The following is a 25,357-nucleotide window of genomic DNA, read 5'->3' as shown; positions in this document are numbered from 1 at the left end:
GCTTCTTTCCTATATATAGATATAGAATTACCCCTTTAATAAATTCATCCCTATGGGCTGTCTCTGCCCAAACCATTTGCTCCTCCACACCTGTTGGCTTTCCCCCAGCCCTTAGTTTTAAAAAAAATCTTCTACAACCTTGTTAATTTTACATGCCAGCAATCTGGTTCCATTTTGATTTAGGTGGAGCCCATCCTTCCTGCATAGGCTCTGCCTTTCCCTAAAGGATCCCCAATTCCTAGTAAACCTAAACCTCTCCTCCCTACATCATCATTTCAGTCAAGCATTCAGACCTGTAGTTCTGCCTGTCTTCCTGACCTTGCACATGGAACTGGTAGCATTTCAGAGAATGACGGACCTGGAGTTTAATCTCTTCCGCAACAGTCTAAATTTGGCTTCCAAGACCTCCTACCTTTCCTTATGTCATTGGTACCTACGTATTCCACAACCACTGGCTCCTCTCCATCACTGCACATAAATCTGTCTAGATGTCCCATGATATCTGCAACTTTTGCATTCAGCAGTCAACTTACCATATGGTTTTCCTAGTCATCACAAACCCAGCTATCTATATTTCTAATAGTTGAATTCCCCATTATTATTATCTGACTCTTCCTAGCAACTGGGTTTCCTTCCCCAAGAGGGGTGTCCTCAGTATGGGAGGATATCGTGACATCATCTGGAAGGAGGGTTCCAACTATGGAATTGTTATCTTCTACTCAGCTTGATGCTCTTTTCCTGAGACTTTCATCCTCCTTTAAAGCACAGAGGCTGTCAGACTGGAGGTGAGAACTCTCTGTTGTGTAGCTGAAAGTCATATCTATGTACCTCCCTGTCTCCTTAACTCCTCCAGTTCACCCACTCTGGCCTCAAGAGCCTCTCAGTCTCTGAGGGCCATGAACTGCTTGTACTATATGCACACATATGCCACCTACAGACTAGGCAGGTAATCACACATGCTGCATTCAATGCAATAAATGATATAGCCCCCACTTCTGCCTGAAATATTTTTACTCTTTCGGGGAGGAGGACAGTTCTTTGGGTTTTTGTATTTTTTTCAGGGAGGTGGGGCTGGTTATTGGCCTAAATTTAGAGTTGTTTGTTAGGTGTATCTGCCTCTTGCACTCCTTCTCTAAACTCCCTTTTAAAACTCTCCTGTTCGCTAGCAACTCTGGTCACTTAAAAGCTGGCTTTTTAAACCCCCTGTTCTCCCTAAATTAGCCTCACCTCTTTGCCAAGGGATTCTAAAGGGTTTAGGGACCAAAGGAGAGCAGACTAAAGCCTTGTTAGTAAGCTCTCGGCCTAGCCTAGCAGGCTTTTTGGCTTAGCACACAGCCCCCACTATACTCTTAAATCAAGCGGGCACATGGCAAGCAAGCACACAACAGATAAACTCACCCCAAGGGTCATATAGTTTCTCCTCCTTCACTTGAGAACTCCCTCACAAAACTCCCTCGTCTGCTGCTCCTGTTCACTAGCTTCTCTGGTCGCTTAGAAGCTGGCGTTATAAACCCCTGTTCTCCCTGAGTTAGGACATCAATACAATTGTAAAAAAGTTTGAATTGAATGTATAGATGATGGAATTAAAATCTAAGCCGTGGCCAATAGTTCTAACCCAACCTAACTATGCAATTTTTCATGCTGATTTCAGACATAATCTCTGGATTTGTAGTCACTGATTTTTGAGGACTGGCAGTGCAAACAAAGGGGCTAGCAAGATGATTGAGAGAGATTGGGGGGGTGGGTGTTAAACAAAGATAATCCTAGACAAGCGGGATTCATATGTTTGGCTCCATGTACTCTCTTTCACTAGACCTAAATTGATTGTGTCTGCATATAACTGAGTTTTTCACCTGCCATCCTATAACACTTTACACCCTTAAGGTTCTTCAGCAGCCAAGTCTCATCTGTTTTCACCAAGTTCCACTCACAAATGCGGGAAGAACCAACTTAATGCTAACAAAGTATGTAGCTTGCCAGATAAATCCTGAAAGAGACAGACAGAATTATCAACATTTGAGCTGTATTTCAGAACTAATCCCACATTCCAAAAAAATTGCCATATTTGTGTTTAGCAATCTCCATTAAATAAGCACAATGTAAATTTGCAACCAAAGATATTTTTCCCATCCTCCCTTCAGGAAACCTGTTATTTGAGAGGCCATGTCCAGTAGTATTATTTTGATCTGTGGTAGAATCTACTTCTTCAGGTCCTGTGGGGAATAGATAACATCACCTTGTTTGACTTCTTTTTATTAGTTCTGCCTTTATAGTCCATAATACAAAGAAGGGCAGAGCTACAAAGTGTTGTTAAGAAAGCGAGAGGGTCTGGGATTTTAGATATATAGGAAATTCATTTTTTGCTTTCATGGAGAAGCTAAATCATCTGGGGCTGAGTATCATGAAGTATAGGTTATAAAGAATTACTCAGAATCATCCATCTCAGATAAACTTCTTGTAAATTTGAGTTCTTTACTGGGTCTGCCATGTTTCTGTAAATGAGTCATCCCTAACCCAGAGCTTGATTAAGCCACTTGCGTTGATTAGTCATTCCTATGATAGGCTCGGGCCAATCCACAAGCCAGGAGCTGGTCTGGTGACTCTCAGGGAGGTATATAAGCCTTACCTGAGAAACAGCAGCTCAAGCTGCTTGATGTTCATGGTTTGGACATCTTTCATGATGGTGGTAAGAGCCTGCATAACCCTTAACCTACTGCAGCCCTTCTCTTGTTCCAGCCCTGTTCCTAGTCCTTCTCCAGCTTTGCTGTTGCTCCAGCCTTGTTCTGACCCTACTCAGCACTCCTGATTGTGTCTCTGACCATGCCCAACAGTCATGACTCTGATCACTATGCATGATCATCTCCATCCTGTTTTCTGACAGTTTCCCCTTAAAATGTATGACAAACAACTAACATGTCTTTTTACTTAGGATCGTTTTTGACTAAATGTGATATCTATCAGATTATGCTTCTCTCTATTTATGTACATATTGTTTGGTTGCCTGATAACATTTGCAAATGGGAGTGTAAATTTCAACTTTGTTAGTTTCCAAACTCTTATAGATTACAATTGTTTGTTTTCCTCTCTGGAAATCTTCTATTCCAAGAAAGGAAAATATGGAAATAACATTTCTCTACTTCCCTGATTTGCTCATTACCCTGGAAAATCTCTGTTCAACAAAACTTATTGTCAATTTATTTTTTTAAAAGCAAGAAAGCAAGCTAGAGGAATTTTGTGAGCACTGCCTTGCTAATTTGCATTTGGAAGGCTAGTATAGACATGTTATGTTGGTAAGTAGAAGCTGTTTACTGAAGAAGGAAATCTTTAGAACTTAAATGTAACTATATATTGAAAATTTCCAAACTTCCATGTTGAAATTTAGATATTTGCTGAAGACATACATAATGTAAATTCACTGGTGTTCAATGGATTTCTGTCTAGGAGCGGTCACGAATACAATGTGATGTGTGAGTGTATGAAGGCATGTATTATGCATATGTATATGTGCATAAATATTATATCTAATAACATCAATCCTGAAACATCAAGCTATTTCTATCACTGCATTAATATTTTCCATTGAACATTGCCCTAGAGCTTTTCAGTTTCTCACTCTCATGGAAACAAACAGATGTGCTGCATAAAACCTTTGGCAGAATTTGGGGAGTCAAGTATTACACAGGCAAGCCAGTTCACATGAAATGAAAATCACAATAGTAATGACAGGCAAATCGATGCACGTAAATTGGAGTCAATTCAAGCCCTAGCCCAGAATTCAAACCCAACTGTTTTCAATGTTTGAAAAGCATAGGTTTCTCCTCTTAAACATTTCCTTTCATTTTCAGATGCTCTTGCACCTATTGTTTCCATGAGGGATATGAAAAAGAAGCATATAGATGTCATCTAAAAGGCTGTTCTCATGGTTTTTCCAGGCCAGAGAGAAAAAGAAAGTACTGAGAATTCCAGGGGAAAATCTGTTGTAAGATTTCCAGTCCAGTTTTACAGACCCAAGAGGTCTAGTTAGTTCAGATAAAGCCAGTATAAGAAGCTAAACTTCAAGATGCTTGGAAGTGAACCTTTGATGTTCACCCATAAGCAATTTGATTACTTGTACTTCTGGGGTAGCTTTCCAAAGGAGAGTCTGAAAAAGATATCTAGTAGCAATTGCAATTCATTAAGAGGAGGAAATGACAGCCTGCTCTTGCAAGGAGGTAGGAGTTATGCCCTCCACTGGTTGATCTAACTTGAGCCCATAAATCACTGGTTTTAGAGAATGAATAAATTTTGCTCCCTAATCTGCAACATCTGCAACACGAAAGGCTGACTCTGGAGGTTAAATCCAATTTAGGCTTGTCAGCCTAGGCAAATGCAGTGGGATCTTCAAGAAACAGCTTGTGATGGAATGTTGAATGGAAATAAACTAAATAAACCTGTCTGTATGGCTGCTTGAGAACACCAGGATCTTCTGTTTGAACTCCTGAGTCCTCATCTGGAGTCACACAGAGGAATATGGATTTCTGAGATATTGCTTTTTCCTACCATTCTGAGAAATCCTCATGGAGGGAAAAGTTCATAGGGAACAACTGTAATAGTTTTAAATGTGCTTTGATTAATAGGGACCACCCTACTGTTCAGTTGCTTGACATTTGGAAATATCTATTATTTGCTCCCAAGGAGAGAACTATCAACACAGACCTACATCAATTAGTCCTAATATGTGGGTGACTTCCAGGAGACTTGTCTACCAGCATGTCCACCTGAGCACTGAGCAAAGGTGTTTTTCTCCTTTGCATTTATTACCTCCCTAAAATACCAACAGACATGAGTGAATGCAAAATGATTGTATGAGGGACAGAGGAAGGAGACATTATTCAAACACATGAAAATGCAGATTTGTGGAAAACTCTCATGACTGGAGGCTGCTTGCCGTTCCAGATCATTATCATTCATAATGTGAAAGAAAAAAAATGGTTCACGCAGATAACAGCTGTTTTTATTCTGTTTCTCAGAGATTCTTGCACAACCTGATCTCATTGCTTTCATGTAAGGGTGAACACCCAATTTTAAAACATAGTAGGAATGCATTCTCATGATGTCAGTAATAAAAGTATGTCTAAAGCAGAGTGTATATTCTGGAACGCTAACTAACCCTTAAAGCCAAGAAATATAGTCTGGCACAAATCTTATGATGTGTCTAAAAAGACTTGATGATATGCAGATAGAAGGTGTAGTGTAACAGCAGGAATTTTAAAAAAGGGGGGAGGAGGTTGGCCAGCCGTCCATCTTTTAGCAGATGTTAGTATAAGGTAAAGCTGCTAGGGAGTTCTTGGACAGGGAGGGGCTGAACAGGTAGAAATACAAATCTAGAAAGAAGCTGGTTTCTGTTTCACTCTTTGCTTTATTATGGTATCAGCACATTCCATTCCCAGCTAATTTCTGTACACAGTGGTTCTGGCACAAGACACACACACACACACAGAAATAAAGGGATGGGAGAGACCCATTCTTCAGATTATCAGGAGTTCAGATCACATTCAGAGAAATGTAAACCTGTTGTGTTTGTAATTGCGGTGAGCGTCTGCTGAGGCATTACATCTTCCTTGTCAGAGAAATCCCCAACACTGCTTATGAAAATTCTGAAGAAGCAACTGGTACAACTTCTAAAGGCCTGGCAGGGCAAAACTTAGCAATTGACTGGCAATTATTCACAAATCCACCCAGGTAATAAAATGCAAAGGAGAATAAAATTAGTTTTAGAAACCACATGTTCATAATAAATCCATCTTGGAGCTAGCTGTCTTTTTTCTTATTATGAGATTCATGATGTATCAGCAAAATCCCTCTGTTTTAATTTAAAAAACTAAATTTTCCCTTTGGTTTATTTATTGATTACATTTCATGTTGCTGGAGTAAACGTATCATACAATGGAAAAACAAGCAGGCTTATCAGTGAACAAATGCACCACTGCTAAGTTTAATACCAGACCTTTGCAGTGTATTAGTTTTTTAGCACAAAATATCAGTTCCATAGATCTGCTGCTACTTATTTGTCTAATGCACAAGATGCAACCATCTCCAAGGACAGGCATATCATCAAAAAAGAAAAAGATGGCAGCAAATTAATATCAGGCCAAAAGTTGCCCTCCACTTCAGAATTGCCAGACTGGATTTGGATCCAAGGTTCAGATAGTTCAGTCTCTTTTCTATGACTGGTCTAATTTGCTGCTACTGTGAGCTTGTCACAAGGCATGACCAAGCCCTTGCTTTGGAAACCTTCTTGACCAATCACAATCATAGACCTCTTTAATTTATTTATTGTTTGAAAACACCAGAGGCACGTTCTCCCTTTCTCAACATTTACTTAGCACAGGAAGGGGCAGCTTAGCAATTCTGCTTTCCCCTCCACCAGTCTAGATCCAGAACAACGCTTGTGAAGTCTGATGCATTCTTCCAGATTTTCCGTGTGGGGCATGAGAGCAGAATGTGACCCAAGGGCATCCACCAACTAGGGCCCTGAATGACAATTAGGACCAACTCAAAACCCAAACGAAGCCACCATAAGAACAATCAGTAAGTTCTGTCTGTTAAACTATCCAAAGACATTAGTAGGGCTTCATATCTCAGCTCAGTAATGGGGGAAGCACACGACAAATAACGAGAAAAGACGTGCTTCAACCGAGTTCTGCTTTGGTCCACAAATTAAGCCAAAATGACTTGGGCAGAAACAGACTTTGAAACTATGTCCTTTTGCTCCCTCCTTTCTCCTCTGAGTACATTAATGATTACAAGATGTGGAATGCATATCTGAGTAGCACAAGGACCTGTCTGTCATAGAGGAGAAGAATATAGGAACGACCCAGAGGAAACTGAAGTTAGCCAACAGACTCTTAACATTAGAAAGTGCTATTGATAACAAGGGATTGTAATACCACAGACATATCAAAATCTGGCTAAACCTCTCTATTTTAGTCTGATTTTAAAGCATTAATTGGCCATTTTCCAATAAACAGTTTTCTTATTTTTGAGTTTCATGTTGTGACTCTTTGGGCCAAAGCCTGCACTTTTTGCTTAAAACAGAAGTCCTGCTGATGATAATGATATAATACTTAGCTTTTGAATAGCACTTTTCATGCCTAGATCTCAAAGCTATCCCCATTTTACAGGTTGGGAAACTAAGGCTCAGAGAAGTGAAATGTTTTCCCCAAGATCAGTGGCTGAGCCAGGAACAGACCCAGGTCTCCTGACACCCAGTCCAGTGCTCTACTCCACAATGATTTCTTCCTTTCTTGGAAATAAAACACTCAGGAGAAGGGGAAGGAGAATGTTTGTGTGAGACAACAGAAATCTCTCTGATGTCCCTGTTATGTTTCTGACATAAGTTTCCTTCTGACAGAAAGGAAAATGGAGGATTCTGCTGTCTTTCACGGATTGTTTTTCCATGGGGTTAAATCTGCTGTGACCATGTATGTGGGTGAAAAACATGGTCTCTGTTCTTCTCCTGTAATGTAAAGTAGCGCCCCAAGGGGTAAAACACTCACCTCTGCAGGCTCTTTACACAGGGACTTTTCCTGAGTATCAGGCAGGGGCAGCATCCCTACTATTTCTCCCCACCGCCCATCCACCCCACCCCACAGTCCCTAGTGCTAGTGTGGAGGCATGGTCAGGGAGCACACAGCACTGTGGCTATTCCGCACTGGTGGAATAACCCATAGGCAGGTGTGAGAAGCCAGCATAACAGTCTCAGAGACTGTTCTGTTATTTGCTCTGGGGACTGAATAGGCTGACAATAAGGCCCAGAAATCAGGAGCTGCAAAGGTGTCTCTGAAAGTTACCTTTGCCTTCCCTCTCCCTCAGCTGCACCTCCTGAAAGACAGGCTTCTAAACTGGGGCCATAATATTTCACACTCACTTTCCAGATGTGTAAATGACTACAAGGAAGTGGAAAACCTGGCTCTGTATGTTTGGTATCGAATTAGATCAAATACTGGGCTGGTCTCACAATATCTTATGGTTTTGGGTCTTTTTAAAAAAACAAAACAAAACACAATTTTATTTACGTATCAAGATTTTAGCTAACGAGACCAAGGAATTTTCATATACAGCATTTTGTCCTGGTCCTTGGTTTCATGCTGCTGTGTATATACAGTTTGGATACAGCTCTGTGATTTATTCTATGATTATTTTAGAAACAAAAAAATGAACATTATATACCAGTAAGAAAAAGAATTGCCATTATTAGTCCAGGATCTGGAGATTCTTCTTTTGTCATTACTGCCGCTAAAATGATTAGAGGCTGAATTCATGAACAATCTATCACATTATCCAAGGGCGTTCTATGAATAGCTGCAAGCCAGTGCTAGCTTTGGCGAAGATATAAAGGCAGCATATCAGAGTCAGCAGTAACTTTCAGTAATGTGTTCCAGGGTTAGCTAATGCAGATCAGCGTATTCATCTATGTGATATGTCAAGCCACAACAAATTATGTTATAGATCATATATCCCCTTCAGCCAAAGTAATATTCAACAATAATCAGGTGTTTCTAGACCATGTAATCAAAGCAGTATGTCTATTTTTTTAGGAAGTTCTCAGATTTGCTATACTATATTCTATACATTGGATAAACTTCTTCAGAAATAAGAAGGGTAATAAACTTGGTATTTCCAATCCAAATTAGATATCCACTTTCCTTTTCAATAAACATATTTATATATACAGATACAATGACTTTCCCTGACTATAGGATTTTTTTCTTCATGAAATGCGTTCATTATCTTCTAGCATTTCCCCTGTAGAAAGAAAAATCTTCTAACCATTTATATTGGTCATACTCATTTGGCTGTTAGAGATCTACTATTGGCTTCCTTTCTACATTTGGATAATGGAGATAAGAAAAAAGGAACTAAGGCTGGAAAGATTTGATGCTAATTAAATATATAAACTAAAGTATCAGCATAGGTAATCAGACCTGAGTATGTTCATGTAGCCATGAAATCTAGGCATCAGGATTCATTAGGTGTTTATGGCTACATGTTAAATAGGCAGGACTTCTTTTAAGAATCTGGGTGCGTGTATATACATTTTAATGCAATGGTTCTTTTGCCTTATCTTTTATCTCAAACCTTCCTTTCATCGTTATCTTTTTTTAGTGGTCATCACTCAGAAATTGTCAGGTAGCTGATAAAAGCACTCGGTGGAGTCTTCAGCCCATTCTTTTTTTTTTTCTTTAAATCACTGTTTTAGTTGTTTTGGGACACGTTTAAGGAGGAGGTCACGTAAGCTAATTTTGAGCAGAAGAGGTGAGGTAAACCCCATGGCCCATATAGGAGCTTCTCCATCCCCTGGCTATGAGCCATAGCTATCTGGTAGGTACTGTGAAAGAATTTGGCTTCCATTATCCCTAGAAGCCTAATCAATACACCCAGCAGGAAATCCTGAATCTGTGGCCAGATTTGAATCTCCCACTCATAGCCAGTAGATTACCCCATGCTACTTTTAACTCTGCTTCAGAATCTGACTTAAATGCAAGAGGGGGGGGGGGGAAATCCTTCCTAAGGCCAAGTATGGTATCGGGGCTGTGGTGAGGTCTGCAGGAAGGAGGGTGGCTACTCCAGAGTAATGGCTGGAGTAGGCACTGCAGCCCTACTTTGGCTTTCTTCAACAGAGAGAAGGACTAGAAAATCTTCACAGCAATGGACCCTCCAGCTGAGCCCATTTCTCTGGCCCATCCCTAAGCAGGAGACACAGGTATGTGCAAATCCTTCTTCATTGCACAGTGGAACTGTGCTGTTTCCACAGGACTCTGGGTGGTCAGGGCAGGATTTCTCCACAGGCATGGTCTGCACTCAGTTTTTTTTTTTTTTTTTAAAGAATTCTCCTGCCATTTCACTAACAGAATTAGGTGACACTGTGGTAAAGATGCCAGCAAACTGTCTACACTAGTGCTTCCAGCTTTGCTAGCACTGGTGGAACTGCATGATGCTAGTGCAATGGCGGGAGTATTTCACAAACACCTTGGAAAAGACAAGAGCGTAGTTATGACAATCCAGTCTATGCCGGGCTTTGAACCAGGCTTCCCTTCAGTTTCCCCAGATCCAGTTTAAGTAGTTTTAAAACATGATTTGGCCAAATAATATGGACAGGATCAAAATGCTATAAAACCCAGTTCCAAAACTGTGTTTTAAACAAGCGTAGCTATCCCATGTGTAAACTGAGTTTCTACTCCACATTCAAACAAGCTTGAATCTAAACCTAGTGTTAACATGACCTAATAATGAAACAGGCTTCATAATGAGTATGAAATTAACCAGGTTTCACAACATCCCTTCTGTTTAATAATAATAATACCACAATATCTTCTTCCTTGATGTTGGTTTGTTGTTGTTTGGGTGGAGGGATGTTGATGACTCACTAAATTAATCCACACAAATATGTTAATTTAAAGGAACATTAATTTCTGTATCAGATCATTTGGAAACTATAATGTAAAAACTGTAATATGCCTAGAATCTTTTATTGATGTGTCTGCTTTGTAAGAGCCCTATCCTTACTCAATCAAAATTCCCCATTGAAGTCAGAGCATGGCTAAGTATGGTTTGACTAAAGAGTGTGGGAAATTCTAAAGACTGCAGAGCAGCGTATGCCATCTAGCTAAGGTAAAATGATACCCTTTAGTTTGTTGTTGTTTTTTTAAGGAGCAGAACTAGCAATTACTGCCCAAAGTTTAGATAAGTTTCTGCAAAAGCATAATATAGTATTAGATCATCTCAGTAATCTTTTCCACAAGGTTAACAGTTCACTGAGTTTTGTATACCAAGAGCCATCAGTATTTGCTTTATTACACCTTAGGATGCCTTCTTCCTTGAGCTGAGGTAATTTTGTAGATGAAGTGCTGACCGCAGTTGGTGCACTGCAGTTTGTTTCCTGTTTGGGGTTTTTAATACGTGGTCTGTCTGTTGCCTGTTGTTACTGCCCATTGCCTACTTGCACTCATGTGAATTAGCTCAGGAACAGCTCGATTAAAATCTACACATGAGCAGCCTTTTTGCAACAATAAGAGAAAGATTGCAAGATTCACAGAATGACTCAAAGAATCTTTGCCATTCCTTTGTACTGTGGAGAACTTTGAAATTCAGTCAGTAAAGAGCATGTAAAACTAAATTATTCTCACTGCTGTAGGAAATGAATGGTGCCTGGCATCTTGCCACCTTTTTTGGTTATGTAAATTAGGAATTATGCAGAAGAGCTATTTGATTCTTGTTTTATTTTTGCTTAATCAGTTGTCAGCATGTTTATAAAGTTCAGTCACTGTCACTTGTGACTCTTTTGCCATGACTCTGCATTCATTGAGAAGTTTACCCATTAGACAGGGTATGTAAAGAAAAAAAAAAAGAAGAAGAGGCTGTCTCTTTAAGAAGCAACAGTGTGACATACAGCAGCATTCCCTGGGGCAGAAGAGTAAGGCTATTACTTTATTAAACAGGTCTTGCCAGGCTGATAGGGCAGACTTTAAAACAAAATGGGCTAACTCATAATTACATCTATTATAATGAACCAAATACAGCCTGGAATTAAACTTACTCCTACCAAGGGGCTTTTTGAGAGTAGGGTAAGTCTAGAAAGGCTCAGCTTCAGTGCACTGATTCTGAATTTATCCCATCCTAAGTAAGGTCAGAATGTGATGCAGAGAATCCAGCATGGTAGGAGTGGAGATGGTCACAGCAGAGCAAAATGGTTGTAGCCTCTCTTTTTCCATGGAGCTGTAGAAGGCTGACATTACCCAAAATCATGGGTGCTGCTGGCCAAGAAGGTGTAGGACCAGGTTGAGTGTGGGAAGTACTTCCATCAGCCAGCCGTAAAATAAAGCTACTCCACCCACTCTGGCAGGGAAATCGGGTAAATCAAGGGGTGACAACACCACTTGCCCTCCTTGGGGTGAATCCCATTAGAGCACAGGGAGCTAGGTTGGTACGGGAACAGTAATGTACATTTCACTGCACCAGCTCTGGTAAATCTGGCCTATCAGCTTTAAGCTGAAATAAAAAGGATATGTTTTATAAATGCTCAACATGTGTTTAAAGGGTTACTAAACCCCCCTTCCCCAGATTATACTATGCACAGATCTGGCTGTGTGCTGTATCATGCCACGTCTAATCCTGTGGCATCTTAAAGAGACACTCTACCCTCCTTTTTCTAGTTTCGTAATGCTGGAAGAGAGAATTCTTTTAACTCCTGAATCACCACAAAACATGACTTCTGTGATCACTCACCTAGGAAAGTCTCAACTGTATATTATTCTTTTCAGTTATTTAGATCACAGCCATCACCATGGCATCAGAGCCCCTTCAAGCAATTATTAAGCAACATGACTGGCATATGTTACATGTGATTCATTTGCCAAGGAATTAGTGTTGGACTACATATCCTAACTGAGATATTTGCTGAGGGTGTAGAATAGGATGTAGCTACAAAGCGATACTTATTGTTGAAAATCATAAAGATTTTTGGGTGTGTGAGTGGCTTTTTTGTTTTTCATAAATGAGAAGAGCATTCTGGTTGCTGTGGTAAACACTGATTAGTTTTCATGAATATTCCTTTTGCCACCGCCCCGCTAACAGATCATGTTCTTCTCATAGTCCTGTGACTTTGGTCACACCGTCTTATGAATTTGTCACACTGTATTAAGTAAACTGGGTTCTGCCTGGCGTGGCTGGGAGAATTCCAGTGAAAGCGCAGGTGTTGCAGAAAGGGCGTTGGCAAATTAATAGGTGTCACTCTTGCCTCTGAGGTAGTACAATACCAATGCCCCAGCATTGTGCTCAGTGGCTCTGTGCTGCTAGGATTGCTGTACTTTTGATGACACAGAAAACTGTGACATCACATGGAACTTTTTAAAAGAATGTTAAGCCCAGTATTCTGGCCAAAATCTGTTTTCGATAATTATATTCTACCTTCTTGAACTCCTCCTATAGTTTTAATTGAATGAATTCTTCTTCACTTCTCCTATTGTTGTAGAGTGCTGTGGCACTAGCTGCCCTGGAGATTGGTTTCGTTTCACTGATGGGTGAGATGATCTTTATATAGAGTCTAGGAAGCACTTTAGAGCCCGAAAGATGATACGGTCCCTGTATGTGAAGAATTATCATTGTTATTCACTCCCAATGTAGAGAAGGTTATTATCTTACTGATGCTGACACCTGATGTATTAAAAAAAGTGGTTCAAAAAGAATTAGATAAGTTCATGGAGGAGAGGTCCATCAATGGCTATTAGCCAGGGGCCAGAGACACAACCCCTTCCTCCAGATGTCCCTAAATCTCCGACTGTCAGAAGCTGGGACTGGACAATAAGGGATGGATCATTCAAAATTGCCCTGTTGATTCCCTTTGAAGCATCTGGCCACTGTTGGAAGACAGGATACTAGGCTAGATGGACAATTGGTCTGACTCAGTATGACCACCTTATGCATGTGAAGAGAAAAGAGGACTTTTTCCCCCCCATTCTCTATCCTATGGAATGTGAGAGCCAGGCTGACAGTCTTCTATATACTCTAGTTACCACTGACCAATGATGCATATATCTCATTGCAATATCTCCAAGGCAACCCCTACCAGACAGGGATAGAAAATGGCTTAGCTGAATTTCCTCCACACAAATAACATCCCTCGGTTCTGGAATCTACATGCTAAGAAATTTATTCTCCTAGCATTGCTCCCCCATGAGTTATTGGTAATGAGAGTTACATGCATGAAACAAGAGCAGAATAACAATCCTAAACTTTTTCCTACATTCTGAATGTAGATTTAAGGGTATGACCCTAGTTATTCTCTGCAACATACAAAGGATGAAAAGGATGAGTGAATGGTTGGAAAAGTGCAGATCATAACAACTTTTGGTTATACACTGTAACTGAAATGATACTGTACAAAAATTAGGAGTATCACAGTATCATTATTTAAAGACCTATTTGCTTTCAGTGGTCATTGCCAAATGTCTTTGTCCACCTGTCATATCTGTTGGTAAGGAGCCCTTGCTTGTATATTTATGATAAACTGCTCACTAATATTGTGCAATAATGGTTTTAGTCCTTCCAGCTGAAGGTGTGGTCCAAATGGTCCTAGTCAGGAAAATGAAATGGTTTGACTGAACAGGCTGACCTCATTACAAAATAAGCATTTCTTGACTAATAGTTCCTAACAAATGATCTTATAAGAATCAAGCCCGTATAACTTCTGTGTTCGCATACAGCCTGTAAGCACTTGAGTAAGTGGTATTAAGGGCAAAATTGTTTTCTCATGTTCCCACAATAAGACTCAGTTCTTATATTCAGCTTACCCTATATGTGTAGGTCTTCCACTGAGGTCACCAGGCGGTTCAAATATATTTAAAGGGTTTAATATCAGAACTGAGATCCACTGTACAGATCTGACAGTGGAATTCTGATCATAGTCCTAAACAATATTTTTTAAAAGATGAGATGTTAATATGAAATCTAAAATAAATATTGCCCAAGAGTGCAGTGGCCCAGCACAACCAAGGAGCTTCCTCAGAGAGTCAGTTACTGCTTGCCCAGAAAAGACAGATGTTAAAAAGAGTTAATACTAGCCAAAGTAAGTCTCTGTTAACAAACAGAGGAAATTAAAGAGGACTCAATAAATGGCTGAGATGTTGAACTCCATTTTACAAATCTCTGTTCAACAAGAAAATTAACAAAGTGAAGAAAACTAGTGAATAATGATACAGAGCAGGAAAGGTATGTTTGGAAACTTGAAACATAAATCAGCTGGCCAAGATAATATACTTCCTCAGGTGCTAAATGAATTAACAAATTAATTTATGGTACCACTGACAAATATTTTGAAACAGAATGGAAATATTTTAAAAGATTAAAGAAAAGCAAATGTCATACTACTCCAGTGATTCTGTCAATTATGGCAGCACAGGTTTAATTTCTAATCATAGTGAAATAATGGAACAAATAGTGTGAGAAAAATAGCTTATTACTATCCTAGAGAATACTGGGACCATTAACAGTATATAGCCTGGTTTTATAATGAATAGATCTTGCCAGATAATGCTGATTGATTTTAGACTTTTTGGTAGAATTATAAAATTCCAGTGCAAGCATGTTAAAATTGATAGACATTTGGATTTTAGTAAAACACTTAATACAATGTCTCAGAAAAACTTACTCTATTAATTAATTCAAATCAGCTTGAATGTAGAGCTGGGCAAATAATTTATTTTTGAGTTTGCTGGAAATTCTGAAAAATCAGGGGGAAATGGTTTGGGAAGAACTGTATTAGAAAATTCAGAAAAATTTCTGTGAATTGAATAATGTCCATTTGGAGTTTAACAAAATGTTTCTTTCAACCTGAAAACACTGAGTTTCTGGGTGATTTTAAAGGGCTAGATTCAGAAAATGGGAAGAAGATGCCTCCTTTTATAAGCTTTAGCCCTGTAGTGTCACTCACCTGGGATGTAGGAGACATGTTTAAAGTTTCTTTCTGCCTGATGTAGAGGAGGGATTTGCACTTGGGCTCCCACATGGCAAATAAGTGCGCTAATCACCATGCTATGGGATATCCTGATGGTGGGCTCCTTCAATCTCTCCAATAGTCTTTGGGCCAGTGTAAGAATGACTCTATACCTTAAGCTGTGTTTGTGTCCCTGCTTCTATAACTATTTATTTATTTATACTCAATGGAACAACTTCAGCAAGAGGAAATGAGAGAGCACCTCCTCAGAACCAAGTTCAAATCCTTTCTCCCCATCAGGCAGAACCTGGGTGTCTCACATTCCAGGTGAGTACCCTAATTACAGGGCAATAGTTTCCAAAAATAGCCACTCAGTCTCTCAACCCCCCCCCCCCCCCCAAAAAAAAATTTTGGCCAAACTATTCAGCAAGTTTCATGTCAAATTTGCACATAGTGTTGGTTTGCAAAAATACCCCACGCTTTTTGGCAAATTTACTATTCAATGAAAAAAATCACCAAGCTCTACTGGAACATAAATATGGTGATGTGGTTTGAAATCTGGCTGAAGGGAAGGCTAATAATAAATGGTTCAGTGCTGAATTGGGGGACGTGTCTAGACGAGCACTACTGTGAGGGTCTAGTCATATTTAATATCTTCATTAATGGTATAGAGGGGAGACTAAGCAACATATTCATGAATTTGGAGATAATGCTACATTATAATTACAATACTAAATTGGGAGGTGTTGTGAATGTCAGTGCCAATAAGGATAGAAGATTATACTAAATGGACCTAAAGAGATTTCAAGCAAGGGCAGTAAATGAGAAGCTGAAATTCAAACAGGAAAATATTAAAGCTAATACATCAGAAAAAATGTCATCCAAAAGAAGGGTATTGAGTGGCTTCAAAAAACCAGGAAAATAGTAATGTTAAGAGAGTGTAAGCAGCAGTGGAAAACAAATTAGACATGAGTAATGGTAGCAAAAAGGCTGCCTACACAGAGGCACCACAGATCAGCATGGTTATTGTCCCTCTCTTTATGTCTCTGGTGTAATCACACCCCAAATATTATTATTAATTGTAGGCACTTTGTTATCAGAAATCTACTGGCAAACTGGAGGGAGTTCTCAGAAAAGAGAACAAACTATGGGGAAGAAGGAGATGACTTCATAAGTCTTCAAATTCAAAGAGGACCAGTATGAAGGAGGGAGACAGATTAGTGAGACTAGCCGGCAGGAGTATAGATAGGACTTGAGGGAAATGATGAAAGTGAATATTTAAAATATTTAAAATTTATGTAAAAACTCTTGATATTAAGAAATACTATATTGTGGAATGATCTCCAAGTCCCACTTGGGACATTTGGAAATATGAGGTAGACTACGGGGAGGGATTCATACCTCAAGGTGGTTTGCTGAGGGGTTGTGAACAAAATCTCCCCAATAAAATAATCTTGCTTGCAGTGGGTGGCCATTTAGGACCCTGGGCCAAATGACAAAGAGAAGAGCACAGAAGGATACAATGTATCCTACCTTCTGTAGTCCATATGATTGAGCCCTCACTGAACAGGTTCAGTAAACACTTCTGCTCTGCAGCTACCCACTTGGAGTGGCTGCTTACAAAACAGGTAAAAGAAACAGCTAGGAAGGATGGTCTTGTATCCCAAGAAGAATGCTCCTCTTTTCAGGACCTGTCCCTGTCAGGTTGTTTGCTTGTTTGTTTTTAAAATGGCTTGGTTTTGTTGTTAAATCCTAATCCCCATGCTCCCCTGACTGGCCACCTGAAGAAGCCATTTGCCAGCTGGGTTGATGAAACTGATGTCAGGCTGGCTGAGCATTTGTGCATCCCAAGCACCAGTTTTCCCATAACAAAAATCTGGTCACAGGTTGACACCCTGCTCATAGTCTCCTGCACACTTGGCAGCGAGCCATTCTTCTCTCTCCTCCCCATCCCCCAATGTAGGGACCAATCCACAGGGCGGTGGGAAAGAATGGGTAAAGGGGTTACTTGATGGAGGTGAACAATCCACTACACTAGGGCTCTCTTCTGCACTGGTGGTGAGGTGACAAAATAAGCTCAACATAAAATTCAAGATGGTGATAAGAAAGCGCTAGATGGTTTTTCTTTCAGGGTCTGTACTAGAAATGGGCCCAGCGGTTTTGTCTCAGAGCCTGCCCTAACCAAAGAACACACTCAATCTTTTTTTAGAATCTTAAATATTTGGTTAACTTTTTGTATTTTATTTTTGTACATATACGTTTAGGACAGGAATGGAAACAAAACTACCAAAGTACCTTTCCTGGCCAAGTCCTGGAAAGTGTGGAATACCAATTACTATTTATTTGTTTACATATGCTTTGAAGTCCATGGCATGTACAGCTTACAATCTATGACCCCAATCTTGCAACCAGGTACATGTGGGAATAGCCCCCATGGCACTATCCATGTGAGTAAAGTTATTCATGTGCATGAGTGTTTGAGGATGAGGGCTAAAAAAACAAACAAGGCAGAGGGATGATTACAATGTACAGGTAAAGTGACCAAGATGGACGCTGTCCATTTTTGGTAATACAATAACTTGATAAAGGAGGCAGAGTTGGGGGCATGTGTGTTTCATTTTTGTTTATTTTTTAAGGGACACGTTCATGTAACTAACGATGTATCTTCTGAAATGTCCAACCCTTTCTGCAGACTAACGAGTTTCAGTTAGCTTTGCATAAACTTTGCCAAACTGAATTTCCAAACCTTTTCCAATTCATATATCACTAGGCTGTATCTGAATTAAATTTCCAACCATTAGATTGAATCTTGTGGTGGAAGTTGAATCCCGGAGCCTTTTACACCTGGCAAGTAACAGACACAAGGAGGTAGACTGGTTCCACTTCTAAAATTTAAAAACAGCATTTGGCAGTAAAACCCAGAACAAATCAAGGAGAACAAGTCAAGGAGAAAGTTCTGACTTTCTAAAACAAGATCCCACACTCTATGAATAAGTTTTATCTGTGATTTTTGTATGATCACATCTACTAAAATAATCTGGCTAATTCTGAATACTGAAAATAGTGTCTTGCCAACAATATATACAACATTTATCTGATATGTGATCAAAGGACAATTTCCAAGTTTTAATGTTTCTGTAGTAAAGATGGTCTTGTGGTTTGGCAGAGCACAGGAAGTCAAGGAACCAGAGTTCTACTTCTAGTTCTGCCACTAACTTCCTTAGTGATCTTGGGTAAATCACTTAGGGCCAAATTTTCAAAAAATAACCTCTAATTTTGGGTGCTCAACTTTGGGCACTTGGGGTTCCCAGTGACTTAAATTAGGTATCTAACACTGGGGACCATAAATTGAAGGCCATGTTTGAAAATCTGAGCTTTAACTGCTCTGTGCCTCAGTTTTCCCATCTATAAAATAGGAGTACCTCATTTTATCCTGATTTTGAGACTACATCCATTAGTGTTTGTAAAGTGCCTTATCCAGTGGAAGGTGGAGGGAAAAAGGGCTTGAACGATCTAGAAGAAAACTGAAATGTTGTATCTAAACATAGGAGACCACACATATCATGTGTGGATGCCTCTGCTGGACAAGCAGCTGACAATAAAAAATCTCTTATTATTTTACAAATAAGATACTAGAAAATGAAAACATCTTTGGTCTACCATGGGCAGTCAAGGGATTAGCTATAATCATAACTAGGTAACAGTTGTTGTTCTGTAGTCCTCTAATTGTAATGAGAGTTCATAATCTGCTTCTGTTCTTGCAAATCCTAATTTACAGATGTTGGTAGGAATGGAGGTAAATGTAGTCCTACAATAATCTACTTTCCAGCAGAGCTCCACTAGCACAAAATTTAAAACAGAAGATTATTGCATTAATAAAAGGGTTTTTTGTTTGTTTTTTTTTTTTTTTTTTTTAATGAGTAAAGGGGTTTTTTAAGTAACTTGCTTGATAACATTTCTGTCACTTTTCCCATCCAGTTGTTGGATGTCCACTCAGATACGATGTAACAGAAACTTAAAAGCAGCTTCTGAAAACTTGTCCCTGCTAGACTACAACATTGGGATTTTTTTTTCAGCTGCTGACCTTCACCCTCTGAATTGAGGGCTGAGGTAGGCCCCTGCTCCATGCTTCAAATGTGAATCCTTTGTCTAGGAAATGGAACAGTTCCTGAAAGAATGACCCATTCTCTCCTGTCTGAGTGATTTGAGGACACCTTGGCATCATAATTGATTTCAGCTCAGCATGATTTTCCCATATGCTACTGGCCTCTTTTGAGAGCTCTTTTGATAATGAGATAAAGTGAATTGTTTTCATCCACCAAAGTTCGAGAGTGATGTTAACGCAACTAGTTTTGACTAGAAAGTCTTTATGCTGCATAATTATGCATTCTGTTCAGGACCCCATTGACGGGAAGTTAAACATTTCTCTCCTTCATTTACTGTGCTTAAGTGAAGGGCCAGATGGGTCCAGTAGCTAAAGCTATAAAAGAAGCTCTCCTATGCCTTTGGTTGGAAGTTCAATATTATTGCATCCCTAATAGCAGCTGCTTCTGTTTGAACTCAGGGTTATGAAAGATAAACTGCATTAAATGGTAAATCATTAAATATCAGTTGAGTAAAAGCACTGTGGTGCACTGCCCTGCTTAAATCACCAGCATCTGTCTTCTCACATGCAAAGAGTTGCTCTTTACATCATGCAGTAAAACATTGACAGAAGGGCCAATGCAAAAGCCATAAAAAAATCCTCATATATCTTTTGGATTTTCAACCAGTGATGATAACTGATGATCAGCAAATATCCAGCTGGAGAAACAACATTTCATTTAACTCTCACTATAAAGTATTTAGAGATGGGTAATCCCTTTCGTGTCCAATTTCTTCCCTATCGTGTGCTTTTTAAAATCTGTTTAAATAATGTCCACCTGAAACCTTTGGTTTATTGTAAAAGCCTACATTTTTCTAGTTTCCTTCTGTTATTGATCCTGCTTTTATGTAGAGGGATGTGAAGATCATAAACAGAGATAAAAGCAAATACTGTTCCAAAAATCAGAGCCAATCATGAGAGGATGCTGATGGCCTGAGTTGAATTATTACAAAAATTGGACTTTATTCATCTGCATGAATTTAGACTGTATAAAATATCAGATGCAGATTAGTACTGGAAAGCTCTCTATTGTGCTTAGCTTCACAATGCTCAAACTGAGATCAGCTATGGCAGGAAAATCCTTTTTTCTTATATCTTATGCTGCATGCATTTTTTGCACAGCTTTGCTGTTTTGTGGGGGGAGTGGCCGCTGTCTCCTCAATGTTTACGCTGTTGTTTCTTTGTTGTTTTGCACTGTCATATGCTCAATAATGACATAATAGGAGTGGTAACCATGGAGCTCTCTTAAATCAAGCTTCTGTATCATCTTCAATATTAAAAGCCAGATAAATATGATCTGGTCATTCCCCGTTGTTTTTCAACTTTTTTAATTTTCTTTTTTTAAATAAACAAAGATGTATGCACATAAGAGAAAGGGATTACCTCTTACTCCATTTCCAAGGAAGCAACAGTCTTATCAGGTGACTTTTAGCAGGAACCTATGTGAAAACCCCTTCTGTTTTAATCTGTGACTTGCTATTCTTGTACTTGAGAATTTTTGTTGATTTTTAACTCACAATGCGTCTGTTGCCCCTAAAAATAAACCACTCATTAATATATATTCTTTCCATGGAATCCGGTGTGGCTAAAAATATAACATGATTTTCAGAACACTGCTTTTTCCCTCACAACAGAAGCATAAACACACTTCAGATTTTTTCTTCATAGTCTATACATTTGAACTATGAAGGAATTGGAAATTCTTTTATTTGTTTCTTCACATAAACAAATAGCTGATTTCCTTCTCCTCTTACTTTGTGCGCTAGCCTGAAACCCCCTATTTTATCATCTCATTCTCTCAATACAGACTTCTATCCTCTAATGAACTATATATTTTTTTCTCATTTTATTTCATTTTACGTGTTTGCAGCCATTGCACTAAGAGGCCAAGGAAACAAAATGGTTAAATATTATTACTGGAAAGTGATTGTTGAATGTGAAATATGATGCCGTCTTTAAGGACTTCAGCTAAAATCACTGAAATGACTGGGAAGACTCAAGAAGCTTTGGATCATGCACTAAATGCTTATATTCTGCAGTATGCCCACAATGTCAGATAAAGCGCACCATATTTAAAAGAGGCAGAAATTATGGAGAATTGCTCAGTATCCTCTTGACATAGATACATTTTGAAAATGGGGTGCAGAGAGCTTTTAAGTGGTGAGACAGAAGCTTAACCCTCTGGGTCTGGTGTATGGAGTCGGCATTTGCATATTTTTCATTTCAAATGCTGATCCACAGGGTTGCAGACACAATTACTTTCATTCTGGGCCATATATCTTTCCTATCATTCACTCAGGTTTGTAGGATTATATACCGATTAGTGTATATTAGTCATATACCTCCAACTGTTCAGTGTCTGCAATCAGGATGTTGTCTGATCATGCTGACCAGGAACAAAACTAGGAGAACACATGCTACTGTTTATGCCCACAAGAATACCCAAATATCAACACCTAAACTATATATATATATATATATATACACATACACACATATATAGATATATATATGGAAAGATTGGGATATTCAATGAGACAGGCTCTTGTACTGTGCAAATGTGCAATTTTTGTATGCTTGACTGAAAATGGATAACATTATTATATTATTTATTTATAACGTATCAAGTGCTCGGAGGTACTGGGCATTTCACAAACATAGAATAAGATGGGTCCCTGCCCTGAAGAGCTCACAGCCTAAACAGTTGGAGGATAGTGGAAAGGGAAATATCATACAAGCAAACTGCCCTCTCTTCTTCCTCCTAGTTCCCTGTTCCCTTACCCAGTCAGTGACCTTGAAATGAGTGTGTGGCAACTGTTACAAAAGAAAAGTTTAAAGCAAAAGGTAACTAGACAATCTTGAGATGTCCTCGATATCCCCACGTATTAGAGTATCTAAAGATATTGGCACAAGGCTTACAGGAGGTGAGGCAGCTCTCCTCCCCAGGGTTTCTGGTAGAAAACTAAAAAACAGAAGTTAGATGTCATTTTCAGACAAACTTCCTCCAGAAGGTGATAATGTGACTTAAGGAGTGGGGCAAGACTGTCACCCTTTGGTTTGGAGTGTTGGTCTCTCAGCCCACCCCTGCTCCTGGATTCTCACGTAGCAGTGGGGAATGTTATTGGACTCCGTTCTATATCCATGGCTAGCAAAGAGGCTTAAGCCTTTTCTCTCCAAAGTGCATCTTTCACAAAAGTCATCCAGAGCATACCAGACACTGCCATGTGCTCTGTTTCAAATTGCACTCAGAGACATTCAGCGGTATCTGGAGCTGACTCCCATTAGCAAAGAACACCTGTGTTAGGCATTAGTTAACAGTTCATTTCTGAGTGAAGGGGCTGAGTAGGATCTTAAAGCCCTGAGTAGTTTGGGACAGAGCTACCTGGGAAAGGGCATCTCTATCTGAATCCCATCATGGTATTTGAGAGAAACTGAAATACTTCTACTGTTGATTTATTTAAATCTGGTATCTGGGCATTAGAAGACCTTTCAAATTGGTTTCTAAGGCGTGAAAGCTTGATTGTCTTCAGAGCACAATGGAAGGTGTGTTTGTTTAGCCAAACATTTGGTTAAAAATTCCCATGACAGTACGCAGACTGTTGGCAAATACACGCAGCCCTCAAGGAAGCATCTTATTTGATCATCATCAGGGAAAGTATTTATTTTGCAATTATTTCATTTTAATTAGGTGAGGCATCTAGACGCCATGGTGATAGGCATCATAAAGCACTAAGAAATAAACATCTGACAGTTTCATGTTGACTAATCATGTTTCCAACATTGCAACATCATCTCTGGAAGTACTACTTTTAGGTCCAGTTCCTCTGGAAATGGTATGGGAAAAATGCAGCCACCACTCCAGGTCAGAAACCAAAAACCAGTACCTGCTTTTCTGGCAAAAGCCTTTCCTGATCACTAAGATTATGTACCTGAATTGTCCAGCCCTTTTCTACTCATCTTTTTTTCATTGTAGATAAGAACGAAGTGGCTGGAGAGGAAGTGTCAAAAACATTAAATGCAGCCATTGGTCTATGTAAGGTTTTTATATACTGATCACCATAGTATCTTGATGGTGTATTACAGGGTAGAGGTACAGGGTTGTTTTGAAGCAACGCCACTCAGTTCTCCCATACAAACCTCCTCCTCCAAATCAAATTTAACTGTATCAAACATTCAATATGAATTAGCTTTAAAAACTAATTTAAAATAAATCCACTAAGCAGCCTTTGCTACCTGAAAAGCCCCAAGAAGCTGTCTTTGTATGTTTTGTCTGTTTTCCTTTCTTTTTTAAATAAATTGATTAATACAATTGCTTTTCAAAGTACTCCAGTTCCTAGCAGTTTCCTAAACTGGAGAGAAATTGCAGCTCTTTGTAAATTAAATCGATCTCTGAAGGGTCTTATAAGAATAAAATAGTTTACTGCTGTTTCATCCGTAAGAGAGATCCATCTACCAATTTATCAGTCTATCTATTTTCTAGCCATATCTATCCATAATGGTTAAAAGTTTTAAAAGACAATAAATTTAAGTATTTTATATTGCTTTTCATAAGGGCAGTTCAATTTATCTCTATTCCTTTGGAAAGATTAATATTGTCACTATGCATTGCAGACTTGTGTTGGTTGAAAGGAGTTGGTGGCATGACAGCATTTATGGAAGGCATAAGCTCAAATGTCTCACTAGACGGAGCATCCAAAAATGGATGAAGCATCACTCAGCCACTGCCATCTGTTGAGTGTTTCATGACAGCTGTATCTCTTGACCAGAGCTGGGACAGATAATCATGAGAAGCAGAGAGGAAGTACATAACAGTCAGACCCACAGAGAGGAAAATTCCACCTTTGACACAGCTTTTAATTGCACCATAATGATTTTTAACAGACACAATGGTATGTGGTATAGAATCTGGGTTGATTTAAAGCAAACAATAAACCCGCATGCAGCTGAAAAGCAATTGAGAATTCTTTCTGCAGAAAGGTTTCGTCCTGGACAAGTACTTAAGGGTGTTTGTACCAGCTACTTTGCCTTAAATATGCTTCTTTTTTTTCTTTTTTTTCTTTTTTTTAAATAAAAGTGCCCATACCAGTGTGTCAACAAGACTTTCAGAGTAAACATACTCTATTGACTGACTTATGTGAATGGGGACTTTTTAAAACAAACTTTTCCTCTTACAGAAAAGGGAATTTTTGGCTGCCAGATTTGACATGCTTTCAGAATATAATGTGCTTCATCTGAACACCAACATATCAGAGGACTGCAATATGGACTAAAATAGCCCCGATTTCTACTGCCTCTTCCAGTGAATGGATCTAGCTTCCCCACCTTCCCCACGTCTACAAAACTGCCATCTGGTTCTACCACTTGTGATACAACCTTTCATAAGCTGCGGGGGGTTCCCATATGAGAAGGCAACCTGGTCAAGTCATGAAATCAATGACTTAGACAGTAGAAGAGGGGAAAGGTCAAAGTCAAATCTGCACTTTGATGTGAAAGTCTTTTTCTGCCGCCTTATCTAACCTCTTCCTCCCCCCACACATGTCTCGTATCATTCTGTCACTTCAACAGGCTAAGGTATCTGTTAGTGGGTTAGCCAGCAGGTGTTGCTATTCATGGATGCAGAGTTAGTAATGGGAGCTGAGTCCATCACCTCAGTGGTGGTAACTGCCCACACAGCTCAGGAAACAGGAGATAGAACAGGACTTGGAATCTAGGACTCTTGCTTAGAGGCAGGGCACTGTACA

At 39.3% G+C, this 25,357-nt stretch overlaps 2 long non-coding RNA genes across 3 annotated transcripts in view; both read left to right on the top strand.

Moving 5' to 3' along the window:
* LOC137146925 (uncharacterized) overlaps positions 1 to 25,357 on the top strand; it is a 233,750-nt gene that overhangs the window by 45,713 nt on the left and 162,680 nt on the right. The window lies entirely within an intron of this gene.
* On the top strand, positions 2,669 to 25,127 carry LOC137146927 (uncharacterized). Of its 2 annotated transcripts, none has more exons than XR_010918092.1 (3): positions 2,669 to 2,686; positions 9,663 to 9,745; positions 24,791 to 25,127. It is a non-coding gene; the product is annotated as an uncharacterized lncRNA (long non-coding RNA). The 2 variants fall into 2 exon arrangements; XR_010918093.1 differs by lacking the exon at positions 24,791 to 25,127 and adding an exon at positions 19,549 to 20,200.

The sequence above is a fragment of the Emydura macquarii genome, unplaced genomic scaffold (assembly GCF_026122565.2).
Source record: "Emydura macquarii macquarii isolate MOO-44397 ecotype Brisbane River unplaced genomic scaffold, CSIRO-AGI_Emac_v2 contig_480, whole genome shotgun sequence".
Lineage (NCBI taxonomy): Eukaryota > Metazoa > Chordata > Testudines > Chelidae > Emydura > Emydura macquarii.
Note: the sequence above shows the minus strand (reverse complement) of the source record. Positions and strands in the feature narration are given on the sequence as shown.